Here is a 14,313-nt window from a genome sequence, read left to right on the forward strand (position 1 = left end):
GCAACCCGGTATTAAATCAAAACGTTTAATAATTATTCCTCCCAGCAACCAACCCAGACAGTAAAATAATGTAATTCACCTTTAATAAAAAATATCTATTTTCCCACAAACCCCAACATTAAATAGTATTTACTTTTAATAAATAAACCTATTTCCTCCCAAACATTAAATAGTTAGCATTAACTTTTTAGAAATAACAATCCTTCTTCCCAAACTCAGCCACACATTCAATTAATAGCACCCAAACCACCCCAGCATTAAATGAATAGTTCCATCATCCCAGTCCGCCATAACCCCACTATTAAATTAAATATCCCCAACCTTTACCTCACCAATAAATGAAAAGCTCCCACTCTCAACCTACTATGAAATTAATATTTCACATCCCATCCATATCACATAAAATACCCCCCACTTACATTAAACCCCCCTCTCTCCCACACTTATATTAAAAGCCCCTGAAGCCTATGTTTATGAAAGAACTATTGTACTTATACATTAAATCTCTCCACTTACATTAAAAGTAGATGAGAACCCCCCACATATACATACTCACTTACCCTCTTCATCTAGTGCTTGTGTCCTCCTGCTGCACACACGAGACATGCAGGCAGTGGAAGAGACAGGGGCGGGAGCACACAGCAGGGGAGAGACGGCTGTGAACAGTTCAGACAGAAACAATCTACACACAAGCTGCAAAGTTGCTGGTCCCAGGGGCAGGGTCCTGCCACCTCAATTGGAGGGGGGTTTCCAGGCACTAGAACCCCCCCCCCCCCCTCGGTTTGCCTATGACACCAGAGTAAATCTTTTGTGGTGTCAGAAACGGTGTATTCATTGCTAAGTAACTAAGGTAACACCAATCATGACCAGTTGTTCAATATTCCTTATCTAAGACAGGCTGGGGTGTTTGTGACAAGGGGGACAGGCTTTTTTATTTTCTATCTTTAACATGCATTGTGTGGCGTATCCAGCAGCTATTTAGTGTCTGGCATTGTTTATTTGATGCCGGCATTGTAATTGTCGATAACACAGGTCTGCAACCAAAAAGCTGTTTTCATAATTGTATGAGATTCTTATGTTTTTTGGTGCGCTGAAATCGAAAATGACCACCGTTTTTTCCTGGGACGTCAGGTTTTTTCACAATCGAAATATGCCTTGTTTAAACAGGTAGCTGGAAATCGCTAAATTTCAAATTCATCATACTTGGGGAAAAAAAACTGAACATGGAAAAACAAATATATTTTCACTGCCAGTGCTCCCAAAAATATGAAAATACATGTTTATTGGTCCTGATGGTGATCAGATTGGTCCTGATGGTGATTTAGAGGGGTTGATGGCTCAGTTCCACATTCAGTATGATTCTTCTGAATGGAGGCTTTTTTATTGACTCTTCCAAAAGAAGCTTAAAAGCAGTTTTATTTCACAATGGTGGCCGTTATGTGTCCATTTCTGTTGCTCATTCGGTGTACTTGAAGGAGACTTATGAGAACTTGGAGTTGGTACTCAAGAAAGTGGGTTATCAAAACCAAAACTGGTTGGTATGTGGGGATTTAAAAGTATTGTGTATGCTGCTGGGACAAAAGACTGGGTACACCAAATACCCTTGTTTTCTATGTTTATGGGATAGTAGAGACCGACAAAATCACTGGAAGCAAAAAAATTGGCCACCAAGAAGTCTAGTTGTTTGTGAAAAGAATGTTCTCAGAGATGCATTAGTACCCCCTGAGAAGTTTTTATTACCACCACTCCATATAAAATGAAGCAATTTGTTAAGGCACTTCCCAAAGATAGCGAATGCTTCAAGTACTTGGGATCCAAGTTTCCAGGTTTAACAGAGGCAAAACTGAAAGAGTGGGTTTGTGTTGGCCCGGATATTAGAAATCTCATATCCGACAAAGACTTCATTAGTTCAATGACTCCAACTCAAAAAGAAGCTCGGGTTGCCTTTACTGTGGTCATAAAAAACTTTTTGGGAAGCCAAAAGGACCCAAATTACAAGGAAATGGTGGAAACAATGTTGAAAGCGTTCCACAAGCTTGGTTGCTCCATGAGCTTATAAGTCCATTTTCTCAACTCACACCTTGACTATTTTCCTGAAAATTTGGGTAGTAGCGAGTGAAGAGCAGGGAGAACTTTTCCATCAAGATATAAAAGAAATGGAAAGAAGGTATCAAGGGAAATGGAGTGTTATGATGATGGCTGACTACTGCTGGAGGTTGTACAAGGATCTTCCGGAAGCCACCCACAAGAGGAAAAGCTCAAAAAGAAGTTAAGAGTTTAAAAAAAGACGACTTCACAAGCAATGTACTTGAGTGTGGTGTTAATTTTGTCGTCACCTGTGCAAATGAGTTGATATTTTTCATGTAAATAAAATATTTGCATTAAGAGATTTTTTTAAACGATGACCACCCGTTTGTTCGAAAACCTGACGTCCCAGGACAAAACGGCTGTCATTTTTGGATTCACCCAAAAACGTAAAAATCAGTCAACTAAACCAAAACAGCTGTCCAAAAAAATTTTTTTGCAGACCTGTGTAATACTACTGTCGACAATCACATTGTTGGTATTTTCACCCTGTCAGTTAACTGACAATGTTGGCATTTACCCTGTCGCCATTTTCATGACAAAAGGATAACTTTCGAGATTTGCAGGGGCGTATTCAATTGTTCCTCCGGCCGCCGGAAAAACGAGCGCTCTAAAACTATTACCGTTTATACGGTAATTACTCGCTGAATTTCATGGGAGCTGCGAGATGAAATTCAGCGAGTAAACTACCGTATTAACGGTTTTTGCGCGCAATATTACCGTATAAACGGTAATAGTTTTAGAGCGCTCGTTTTTCCGGCGGTCGGAAGAACAATTGAATACGCCCCGCAGTGTCTGAAACATGACAACCACTGCTTTCAGGACAGGATTTGGATTTATTTGAGTTTTGAACACTAATATTTGTTTGTTATGTAAACATTTAACCATGGGCTTAATAAGGGCTTAATTATTCCATGTGTTTATTTTATGCCCATGGTATGCAGAAGAGGTTAAAACCATTCTGAACTGTCTTTTTGTACATGATGTTACTGGAAGGATGTGAATCCAGCACTGTATCTTCTTTAATTCTGGATTTCTTTCATACCCATGCAGATGTAATTTTAATATTTTTCATCAAAATGAGTTCTATACAGGAATATCGCAAGACGTGGTCATGAATTTTACATATGGTGCTCAGATCTCAGGTTTAGACAATAAACGCTTTTTATTGTGTTTGTAACGTATAAAGAATGTTGAGCAAAACAGCGACAGTGAGTGTAAAATGAGAGTTGATGTAATCACCTGCAGCTGAATTGAGGAGCTCCAGATGGGAAGTAGGAAGTGCAGTGTACAGGCTTCCTGTACAATTACATGCAGTTCTCTCTTAGATACTGCATACAAGCTGTGACGTGCCATCAAGATAATGGCAACTTGCTCTGAATAGAGGGAGGAGATTATCTCAGCGGCTGGGAGACTTTAGCCTGGAAAGGTAGAAAGCAGAACCCAGTGGGGGGATTCTGTGTGACTGCAGCGATGTGTTTGTAGAATCTTTCCTGAGCCCAGCTCTGTAGGGAGGAGAATAGACAACTTCTTCTGGACGGGTATTTCCATTCCAAGGTAAGCTGACTGCCTTCCTTTATGCAGATGTCAGACCTGTCAATTCCAATAGGCAACAGTTGCGGGTTTGTTAAACAGTCACATCTTGTATCCGGCTGAGGGTACTGTATCTGTGTTTGGAAAAATATTTAGACATGACTGTTACCTATTGCTGCTGCGTGTGTTTAATACCATACCATTCTGGTGCAGAGAACGTATTGCATAACATATCTGATATATTGTAGCTGTGCAATGTGTACATCTCTTGTCTGCTTGTGATACAAGTGTATTATTTTGTTTATCTAGCGTTAGCATTACATTTCATGTAAAATAGAGGCTGTTGACTGTAATTCATATTTGATGCTGAAAATTTGTTTTCAGCATATTTTACATAAATATGATTTGTTATTTCCTATACACATTACATAACTGAGTATACAGTGTGCCTGAAGGTGCTGGCTCATGCTTAGAAAGCATCTTGATAATCTGTATTTACTTTGAACATAACATAACACTGTGACAACATACATACTAGATGAGATGATTGTTGGGGAATTCTATTTGTCTCCTGCTTCTGGGGAGAAGACACATTGATAGAGATTCAGGAAAATAGATGCTATATTGTATTTCCCCTCTGAGTTGAGGTAGTCACATCAGCAGCTCCCATGAAAAGCCACAACATTGTAAGCAGCAGAAGAACTAAAAGTCTAAATCATATATTCTTGTGGTACTTGTACGTCCAGGAATATCTCTTTTAAATCAGAATGAAGAGGTACATCAGCCAACTAAATTTAACTAAATTTAACACATAAAAACAAGCTTTGTGTGCTAAAGTATGTAAAACATTGTAAAAAACAAAAATTTAAATCTATATGTACTAAACATTTACAGACATATGGTATGTCTGTAAACTTTTACAGGTAAACTGGGTATTAAGCAAACATACATTTATAAGGGGTGCAAGGTAAGCATTTAAAAATATAAGGTAAATTCTAAATAGCTGTTGTTGTATACCATCTTTAACTCACTGAAATGTCCTTAGGTAGGAGGTTACTGTCACATACTAGACAGATTAGTTTTTGTCTAAAAATCTGTCAGTGCCACAAGTAAGTGCGGGCGGTGGAGGTGGGGCTAGTTGGTGGAGCATTACAGGTGCTTGGAAAAACTGCTTAAAATATAAACAAAGGCTATAGCACTGCCTAGTAATACAAAGAACAGAAAACATACAAGAACACAATATGTGTTTTATTTCTCTCTCATTGTTTCTCCTTTGTGCAAATCCTGTTCTTGCTCCTAGAAGCCAACAGCAGAACTTGCTAGAGGATAATTGTAGTATGTCAGTGCCAGACCTTTTAATTAATATGTATTTTCTGTTTTGTCTATTGTTTTTGTGTCACATCAATTTACGTCTTGAATGATTGCGGTCAGTCCATTGTAGGTGTGTAGGGACGATATCCCAGCAATTATAAATACGTTTTCAATAATATATTATTTTATAGCTATGTTCGTCATTTGGACCTGGTAATTGGTGCTGGAACCAATTATGCACACTTTTCATTGGTCGCCTGCATTACTCAATAGCAGTTGACTAATTTTAATTTAGCCAAAGGCACATAACATTTTATGCTGTTTTTATATTTTGGTTTATTGAACCCAGTATGAGATTGTTACTTTATTTCCAAAAGCAGAAGATTCATCTTCTGCATTGTTATATTTTGTACTTTACATTACTCTATATGGTGTATTTACTAAACTGCGGGTTTGAGAAAGTGGAGATTTTGCCTAAAGCAATCAGATTCTGGCTATCATTTATTTAGTACATTCTAAAAAATGACAGCTGCAATCTAAATGGTTGCTATAGGCAACATCTCCATTTTTTTCAAATCCACAGTTTAGTAAATATAACCCTCTGTGTCCAGTGGGTGAAGCGTTCCCAGGTTAAAGTGCATTACCTGGTGATGCAGAAAAATTATCCATTCTTTCCTTTACTTTCCACCATGTCTTCATACTGCCCTCCTTCCTCCCTCCTCAGTACCAGAGCACACCATGAATTTTCATATATGTGCTTGTTATGTGGAGTTTTTGGGTGGCATCTACTACTATCAGCTTCTCCCTTAATTATATAAAAAAAAAGGGCTACATAGCAGTAAAAATGCTGTGCTGCAGCTACATGCATTGTTTTTGTAGCGGCCAAAATCATTAAGGCCCCTGTCCCACCCACTTCACTAGGAGGTGTTCCAGGAGAACTACCTGATCTACTCTTTGTCAGAGAGTAGACCGGTACATTTTTTACTGCTGCCATTAGTGGCTAGAGTGTAGCTTTAACTATTCACAGAGACAGCTGCTTATCAGAGCAGCTGTCCAGCTTTAATTAATTGGTCAGTAGCTCAGTTACAACATCTCTTATCGCTGTGAATACCGGTGATGCAAGTTAACGGCAACATTTGCGATGGGTCTTTAACAGACTCCCAAGTCATTCAGCTGCAGAGAATCTTATTTTATCAACATGAGTGGAAACTGCAACAATATTTGATGTACTTGAATTGTTATCATCACCATCACCATTTATTTATATAGCGCCACTGATTCCGCAGCGCTGTACAGAATACTTATTAACATCAGTCCCTGCCCCATTGGAGCTTACAGTCTAAATTCCCCAACATACACACACAGACAGACAGAGAGAGAAAGAGAGACTAAGATCAAATTTGATGGCAGCCAATTAACCTACTAGTATGTTTTTGGAGTGTGGGAAGAAACCAGAGCACCTGGAGGAAAACCACGAAAACACGGGGAGAACATACAAACTCCACACAGATAGGACTATGGTCGGGAATCAGTGCTGTGAGGCAGAAGTGCTAACCACTGAGCTACCGTGCTGCCCATATTGTTATCTATATAGTCTTTCATATAGTTTCCATATTGGCCAAATTATCTTGGAAAATGAAAGAATACCTGCATATATTGTAGCTGGGAACCTTTGCTATCATTGATGCACAATGCTTTGGTGATGACACTAATTCTTAGTTAAGTGAAAAGCTTTATTGTTATAAATATTAACTCAGCCTGCAGAATGGCTGCATTCAATGGGGAATAGTCAAGAAATACTTCATTTTTGATCTTGGAGAGCTGATCCTGCTCGGTGAGCCTCTTTAATGTTGTCTGGCAAGTGTTCTTAAAGAGAAGTGAAAAAGCTAAAGTAAAAAAGTGGCCATTGAGGAAACCAGTGATACTGTCAGCACTTTACTGTAACATCCAAGCACCCATTTCTCGTATTTCAGTTCTTTTAACCAAATATATAATTGTTTGCACAGTTTAATCTATGTAGTTGCCTGTTTTAGTTGTGTAGGTGACAGGTTATTTTTTTCTTAAAATAGCAAGTTAAGTATATTTTAAGCATGCATCTGATGTCATTTGCCTTAGCTATGCTCCAACAAATCATGATCTCCTTTTTAAAATCTCTCTTGTTGGCAAACAAAAATGGCTGCTAGACACAGACACAGTCAGTCTACCAGACAGATACAGGCTCACAGCTTTCAGCATGTCATGTGAGGGCAAAGGGAGGGGGGGGGCATAAAAGTGCAGACAGAGCTCAGAGGAGCATTTCAAAGACTCTCTGCTCATTATAAATTACATTTACAGACAATTGATACAGTTGCCAGTCCTTTCAGGAGTGGACTTGCCTTGAACTTCACCCAAAGGTCAGACTGTATGATGCTCTGAGAAATCTCAGAGAATCCAACAGCTACATCCGGGGATATACAGGCTTCTGTCAATGTGATACATGTTAAAGTGCATGACTGGTAGCACGGTGGCTCAGTGATTAGCACTTCTGCCTCACAGCGCTGGGGTCATGAGTTCAATTCCCGACCATGGCCTTATCTGTGTGGAGTTTGTATGTTCTCCCCGTGTTTGCGTGGGTTTCCTCCGGGTGCTCCTGTTTCCTCCCACACTCCAAAAACATACTGGTAGGTTAATTGGCTGCTATCAAATTGACCCTAGTATGTGTCTCTCTGTCTGTCTGTCTGTGTGTGATAGGGAATTTAGACTGGAAGCTCCAATGGGGCAGGGACTGATGTGAGTGAGTTCTCTGTACAGCGCTGTGGAATCAGTGGCGCTATATAAATAAATGGTGATGATGATGATGATGATGACTGTTTCATTAGAAAAATTATAAACAAATATGACTTTCATGGAAGGGAAACCAGGAGAAAGCTTCTTACTTCATGAAAAAACATTGTACTATGGTTTATTTTGCAAAGTAGCATCTGAATGACACACAAACATTCTGGAACAATGTCCTCTGGACAGACAAGACCAAAGTGGAGTTGTTTGGTCCTTATACACAGTGTCATGTTTGTTGATTACCACCTTGCAATCATTAAGTTCACCGTAAACTTTTTTTAAGTGTTGTCCTGAAGAAAATGTGAGGCCTTCTGTCCAAAAACTGAAGTTGGGCAGATCTGGATAATGCAAAAAGGACAATGATAAGTCAAATCTACAGCAGAATGGCTAAAAATGAAAACAATCAAGGTTTTGGAATGGTGAAGTCCAGACTTCAATCTCATCGAGATGCTCTGATAGGATCTAAGTAAGCAGTGCATAAATGAATGCCCTCAAACATCAGTGAACTGAAGCAGTCTTGTAAAACTGTTGCAGTGTGACAAAATTCCTCAATTATGATGTAAGACACTCATAAATTCATTCAGAAAACAATTATTTCAAGTTATTGCTGCTAACTACTGAATCATGGGGTGTACTTACTTTTTCACACATGGCTTATTATTGTTGATCAAATAAGGAAAAAGTTTAATTTATTATGTATTATTTGTCACGTGCTATTCAATTTATCGCATTTATTGGTGATGACTAGATACTAGATTATTGTTAAGTATGTCCTGTTACTTAAAGCATACCTTTGAAAAAGGGTGTAGTCTCTTTTTTGTTTTTAGAGGACTTTATATGTACTGTTTTCTTTTAGTTTTTAGCAAAAAATAAAAAGGCTGTTAAAGAAAGATGTGCAAATCCCCTGTGCCCACGGCACATTTGGTAATGTATATGGGTGTGTAGGAACAAATACAATATTCCTTAATGTGACCTGATAGAACGTTGATGTCACTTTGAAATGTGGTCAAGCGAGTTACAGAAGGAAATACACACGTGCCTTAATACTGCTGGGACATTTCAAAATAAAACAATAGATGTTAGAGTTAGTTACGTTTCATGCCTGTTATCAGATGCAGTGAAAATGAAAATGAAAATGACTTACTCAATTAACAAAGTGTAGCTGAGTAGATATCAGTTTCTCATTATGGAGGGAATATGTGGCAAATAAGCATGTCCATTTCTTACTCTGGAATGAAGTACATCTGCTTCACTCATTATACATCAGTGTCTCTGGCTGCTCTGATTATTACACTAAGTTTCCATACACTGAGTAACAAGACTTTTTTTCAGCTTCAGGTCTATTATTCAACTATTTCTCAGATTCCTAGAATACTCTAGGCTCATTCACACTAGGTTTTATGATCTGCTTTTTAAGCAGTGCAGTCAGGATACACAGGCTGCATATTGATGGTCAGGGCACCTCACCCGTTCACAGTCACGGACCCAGGAGGAGGGCAATCGGGGCAGTCTCACCCCCTAGCACTGACGTTCTGCCTGCAGCTGCACACTATGTGCTGTAGGTTCATGTTGGCAGAACACAATCAGAGCTGCCGTGCAGCATACTCTGCCTGCTGACACGGACCTGTAGCACATAGTGTGCAGCCGCAGGAAGTCCACTGATAAAAGCAAAAAAAGGGGAGGGGTCTTAATCCACCCCAAAAAACTAGATCCACCTCTGCCCGTTCACACTACAGCTCTTGCTAAGGAAACGAGAGATGTAGTTAGTGGGTCCTTAGATCAGGGCTTGTAAGGCACATGGTAAATCCTAGTTTTAAATAAACCCTTATTTAGCATAACAATTGACCTGATTGTGTTTGGAGAATATATATTGACATAGTTAGTTTTTCTTCATCTAGGCTTAATCTTTACACACTCCTTTAGCATAACAGCTCTGGTAAAGATCAGTATAAAAGTATTTACGTATGGTTTTATAAACTTACCTGCAGTTTTTATTTTAAATGCATACTTGCCTACTTCTCCAAAATGTTTGGGACACTCCCAAATTTCAGGTAATTCTCCCAGACTCCAGGGAAACCAGGCCTTTCTACCAGATTCCATCCACTTCCTAGTGAACCTGCCGGGAGTGTTTGCTTGATGATGCAATTCGCATCACCTTGCCCCGTGGCAGCATGCTACGTTCTCAGCATTGAACGTTGGGGGCAAAATGCTGCGATTTGCAGCTCTACATCCCCCCTGCACTTGCCACTAGAGCTCTACTCTTCCAGATCCCGGAGTAGAGAGTTAAAATTTGACGAATTGGGCAGCACGCTTGTTTAGTTTGCAGCACTTCTGCCTCAGAACTGCAGTGGCGCACGAAAGGGGGGTTTCTGGGTCTCCAGAAACCCCTCCCCTCCGCTAAAAAAGTGCCCTACATAGCGTCACTGTGCTATACAGCAGCCGCGGCACTTTCAAAGAAGCATCCGCGGCGGTGCTGTATACAATACAGCACCGCCGCGGATGCTTCTTTGACAGCGCCGCAGCTGCTGTATAGCACAGTGACGCCTAAACGGAGCGTATGCGCGGCAGCTCTCGCTTTTGTTTTGTTTTTTTTCGGTGGAGGGGAGACCCCCCCTTAAAAATCTTACGTGCGCCCCTGAACTGGGGTCATGAATTGGATTCCTGACCATTGCCTTATCTGTGTGGAGTTTGTATGTTCTTCCTGTGTTTGCGTGGGTTTCCTCTGAGTGCTTCGGTTTCCCCTGACACTCCAAAAAACATACCGGTAGGTTAATTGGCTACTATTAAATTGACCTTAGTCTCTCTCTGTCGATGTGTGTTTGTGTGTGTTAGGGATTCAGACTATAAGCTCTAATGAGGCAGGGAATGATGTGAGTGAGTTCTCTGTATATGTAATCAGAAAATAGACCGCTCCCACTGGTGTCACATTACTCATTTAAAAGTGTTATATTATGTCATGCAGAAATTCCATTAAAGGCAAAACATCACTAAATAAGTGGATCACCTTATACAGGAAAGCTGTTTTTTTTTTTTATATAACATTCCATTACTTAAGAATTAACAAAATAATTGTAACCTACACCCAGCACTTTGGTGTACCCTCTAGAAGTTAAGTCCGAACAACTTATCTTCGGGTTTTGATTGGAAATAGTCCAAATTTCTAAAACAAATACTGTTTCCCACTATTTCTCATGTATCTCTTGATGCTTTCATCTTTTAACTTGAGCTGGTCCCACCAATATGTTTTTTTACCAGAAAAATCCACAAACATAACTTTGTAAGAGAAATTTGGACACTTGCAGGGTAGCTGCTATATGAAGGCATAATACAGAATGAAATGATCATATTTTGGTCCTGAAAATTTAGGAAAAACCATGAAGTGGGGATAAATGTGAAACAGAGAATCTGCCCCTACTGACAACCATTCTCAAAATGTTATTTCATGGTGATAAAGTGGAGCTTCTTTTACCCCATAAAACAGAAGTATATGTTTTTTAATTTTTTATATTTAAAAAACAGTAAAAAAACAACAAAAAGTCATGATTTTGCCACTGCATTGTGTCTTATTTATACTAGAGATGGGCGGGTCCGGTTCTCCGAGAACCGAACCCACCCGAACTTTGGGTATCCGAGTACCGAGCTGAGCAGCTCGGTACTCTCCCGCCCATTCCGAATCCAAATCGAGGCCGAACGTCATTGTGACGTCGTCGGATCTCGGGACTCGGTTCTCGCGATACTTCAACTTTATAAATACACGCCTCCACAGCAATCCATCGCCATTTGACAGAGGGAGAGAGCAGGGTGTAGTCATAGGCTAATTAGAGCAGGGACAGAGAATACCATATTGTTCTTGCAATTGCTCTAACCAAAATCGCTAGTGCAGAGAGGAGGATAGAGGTTTATTATTTTTTCTTCATATTTGGCACTCCCCAGCGCTTTTGGGGTGTCCCCCATAATTGTGCATTAATATTTCTGGCTGTCAAAAGTCATATCTGTCAGCAGTATCTACTAAATAATTTGTAGCACACCTCAGTGTTTTTGGGGTGTCCTCCCTAATTGTGCATTAATATTTCTGGCTGTCAAAAGTCATATCTGTCAGCAGTATCTACTCAATAATTTTTAGCACTCCTCAGTGTTTTTGGGGTGTCCTCCCTAATTGTGCATTAATATTTCTGGCTGTCAAAAGTCATATCTGTCAGCAGTATCTACTAAATAATTTGTAGCACACCTCAGTGTTTTTGGGGTGTCCTCCCTAATTGTGCATTAATATTTCTGGCTGTCAAAAGTCATATCTGTCAGCAGTATCTACTCAATAATTTTTAGCACTCCTCAGTGTTTTTGGGGTGTCCTCCCTAATTGTGCATTAATATTTCTGGCTGTCAAAAGTCATATCTGTCAGCAGTATCTACTCAATAATTTTTAGCACTCCTCAGTGTTTTTGGGGTGTCCTCCCTAATTGTGCATTAATATTTCTGGCTGTCAAAAGTCATATCTGTCAGCAGTATCTACTCAATAATTTGTAGCACACCTCAGTGTTTTTGGGGTGTCCTCCCTAATTGTGCATTAATATTTCTGGCTGTCAAAAGTCATATCTGTCAGCAGTATCTACTCAATAATTTTTAGCACTCCTCAGTGTTTTTGGGGTGTCCTCCCTAATTGTGCATTAATATTTCTGGCTGTCAAAAGTCATATCTGTCAGCAGTATCTACTCAATAATTTTTAGCACTCCTCAGTGTTTTTGGGGTGTCCTCCCTAATTGTGCATTAATATTTCTGGCTGTCAAAAGTCATATCTGTCAGCAGTATCTACTCAATAATTTTTAGCACTCCTCAGTGTTTTTGGGGTGTCCTCCCTAATTGTGCATTAATATTTCTGGCTGTCAAAAGTCATATCTGTCAGCAGTATCTACTCAATAATTTTTAGCACTCCTCAGTGTTTTTGGGGTGTCCTCCCTAATTGTGCATTAATATTTCTGGCTGTCAAAAGTCATATCTGTCAGCAGTATCTACTCAATAATTTTTAGCACTCCTCAGTGTTTTTGGGGTGTCCTCCCTAATTGTGCATTAATATTTCTGGCTGTCAAAAGTCATATCTGTCAGCAGTATCTACTCAATAATTTTTAGCACTCCTCAGTGTTTTTGGGGTGTCCTCCCTAATTGTGCATTAATATTTCTGGCTGTCAAAAGTCATATCTGTCAGCAGTATCTACTCAATAATTTTTAGCACTCCTCAGTGTTTTTGGGGTGTCCTCCCTAATTGTGCATTAATATTTCTGGCTGTCAAAAGTCATATCTGTCAGCAGTATCTACTCAATAATTTTTAGCACTCCTCAGTGTTTTTGGGGTGTCCTCCCTAATTGTGCATTAATATTTCTGGCTGTCAAAAGTCATATCTGTCAGCAGTATCTACTCAATAATTTTTAGCACTCCTCAGTGTTTTTGGGGTGTCCTCCCTAATTGTGCATTAATATTTCTGGCTGTCAAAAGTCATATCTGTCAGCAGTATCTACTCAATAATTTTTAGCACTCCTCAGTGTTTTTGGGGTGTCCTCCCTAATTGTGCATTAATATTTCTGGCTGTCAAAAGTCATATCTGTCAGCAGTATCTACTCAATAATTTTTAGCACTCCTCAGTGTTTTTGGGGTGTCCTCCCTAATTGTGCATTAATATTTCTGGCTGTCAAAAGTCATATCTGTCAGCAGTATCTACTCAATAATTTTTAGCACTCCTCAGTGTTTTTGGGGTGTCCTCCCTAATTGTGCATTAATATTTCTGGCTGTCAAAAGTCATATCTGTCAGCAGTATCTACTCAATAATTTTTAGCACTCCTCAGTGTTTTTGGGGTGTCCTCCCTAATTGTGCATTAATATTTCTGGCTGTCAAAAGTCATATCTGTCAGCAGTATCTACTCAATAATTTTTAGCACTCCTCAGTGTTTTTGGGGTGTCCTCCCTAATTGTGCATTAATATTTCTGGCTGTCAAAAGTCATATCTGTCAGCAGTATCTACTCAATAATTTTTAGCACTCCTCAGTGTTTTTGGGGTGTCCTCCCTAATTGTGCATTAATATTTCTGGCTGTCAAAAGTCATATCTGTCAGCAGTATCTACTCAATAATTTTTAGCACTCCTCAGTGTTTTTGGGGTGTCCTCCCTAATTGTGCATTAATATTTCTGGCTGTCAAAAGTCATATCTGTCAGCAGTATCTACTCAATAATTTTTAGCACTCCTCAGTGGTTTGCGCTCAGAATGGATTCAAAGCAGTCCACATATGATCTAAATGAGCAACCAGGTTCTGTCACCAGTCCTGATGTTAGTGTTCCCAGTACGTCATCTGGCCAAGGCGATGTCAAACAACAGAGTGTTTTCAAATTAGTGCAAAAAACAAAAACCAAAAAAAAATTTACTGTATTGAAGCGAAAAAGAAGTGTAACTGAGCAAAAGTTAAGTGACGATAAAAAAAAAATTGCAAGCATGCCATTCTACACACGCAGTGGCAAAGAGAGAATGAGGCCTTCACCTTTGGCTATTAGTGGCAGATCCCAAAAAGTTACCCAGGCTACAATTG

General features: G+C 39.5%; 1 protein-coding gene across 3 annotated transcripts in view; it reads left to right on the forward strand.

Moving 5' to 3' along the window:
• Positions 1–14,313, forward strand: part of RNF144B (ring finger protein 144B) — a 97,623-nt gene that overhangs the window by 21,000 nt on the left and 62,310 nt on the right. The window contains exon 1 of one of the 3 annotated variants that reach the window (XM_075213131.1): positions 3,405–3,642. The exons of 1 other annotated variant lie outside the window; for it this stretch is intronic. The gene's annotated coding sequence lies outside the window, so the exon portion shown is untranslated. Of the gene's footprint in view, positions 1–3,404; positions 3,643–14,313 lie in introns of those variants that run through there. One more of the 3 variants, XM_075213129.1, reaches the window with a different exon arrangement.

The sequence above is a fragment of the Mixophyes fleayi genome, chromosome 5 (genome assembly GCF_038048845.1).
Source record: "Mixophyes fleayi isolate aMixFle1 chromosome 5, aMixFle1.hap1, whole genome shotgun sequence".
Taxonomy (NCBI): domain Eukaryota; kingdom Metazoa; phylum Chordata; class Amphibia; order Anura; family Limnodynastidae; genus Mixophyes; species Mixophyes fleayi.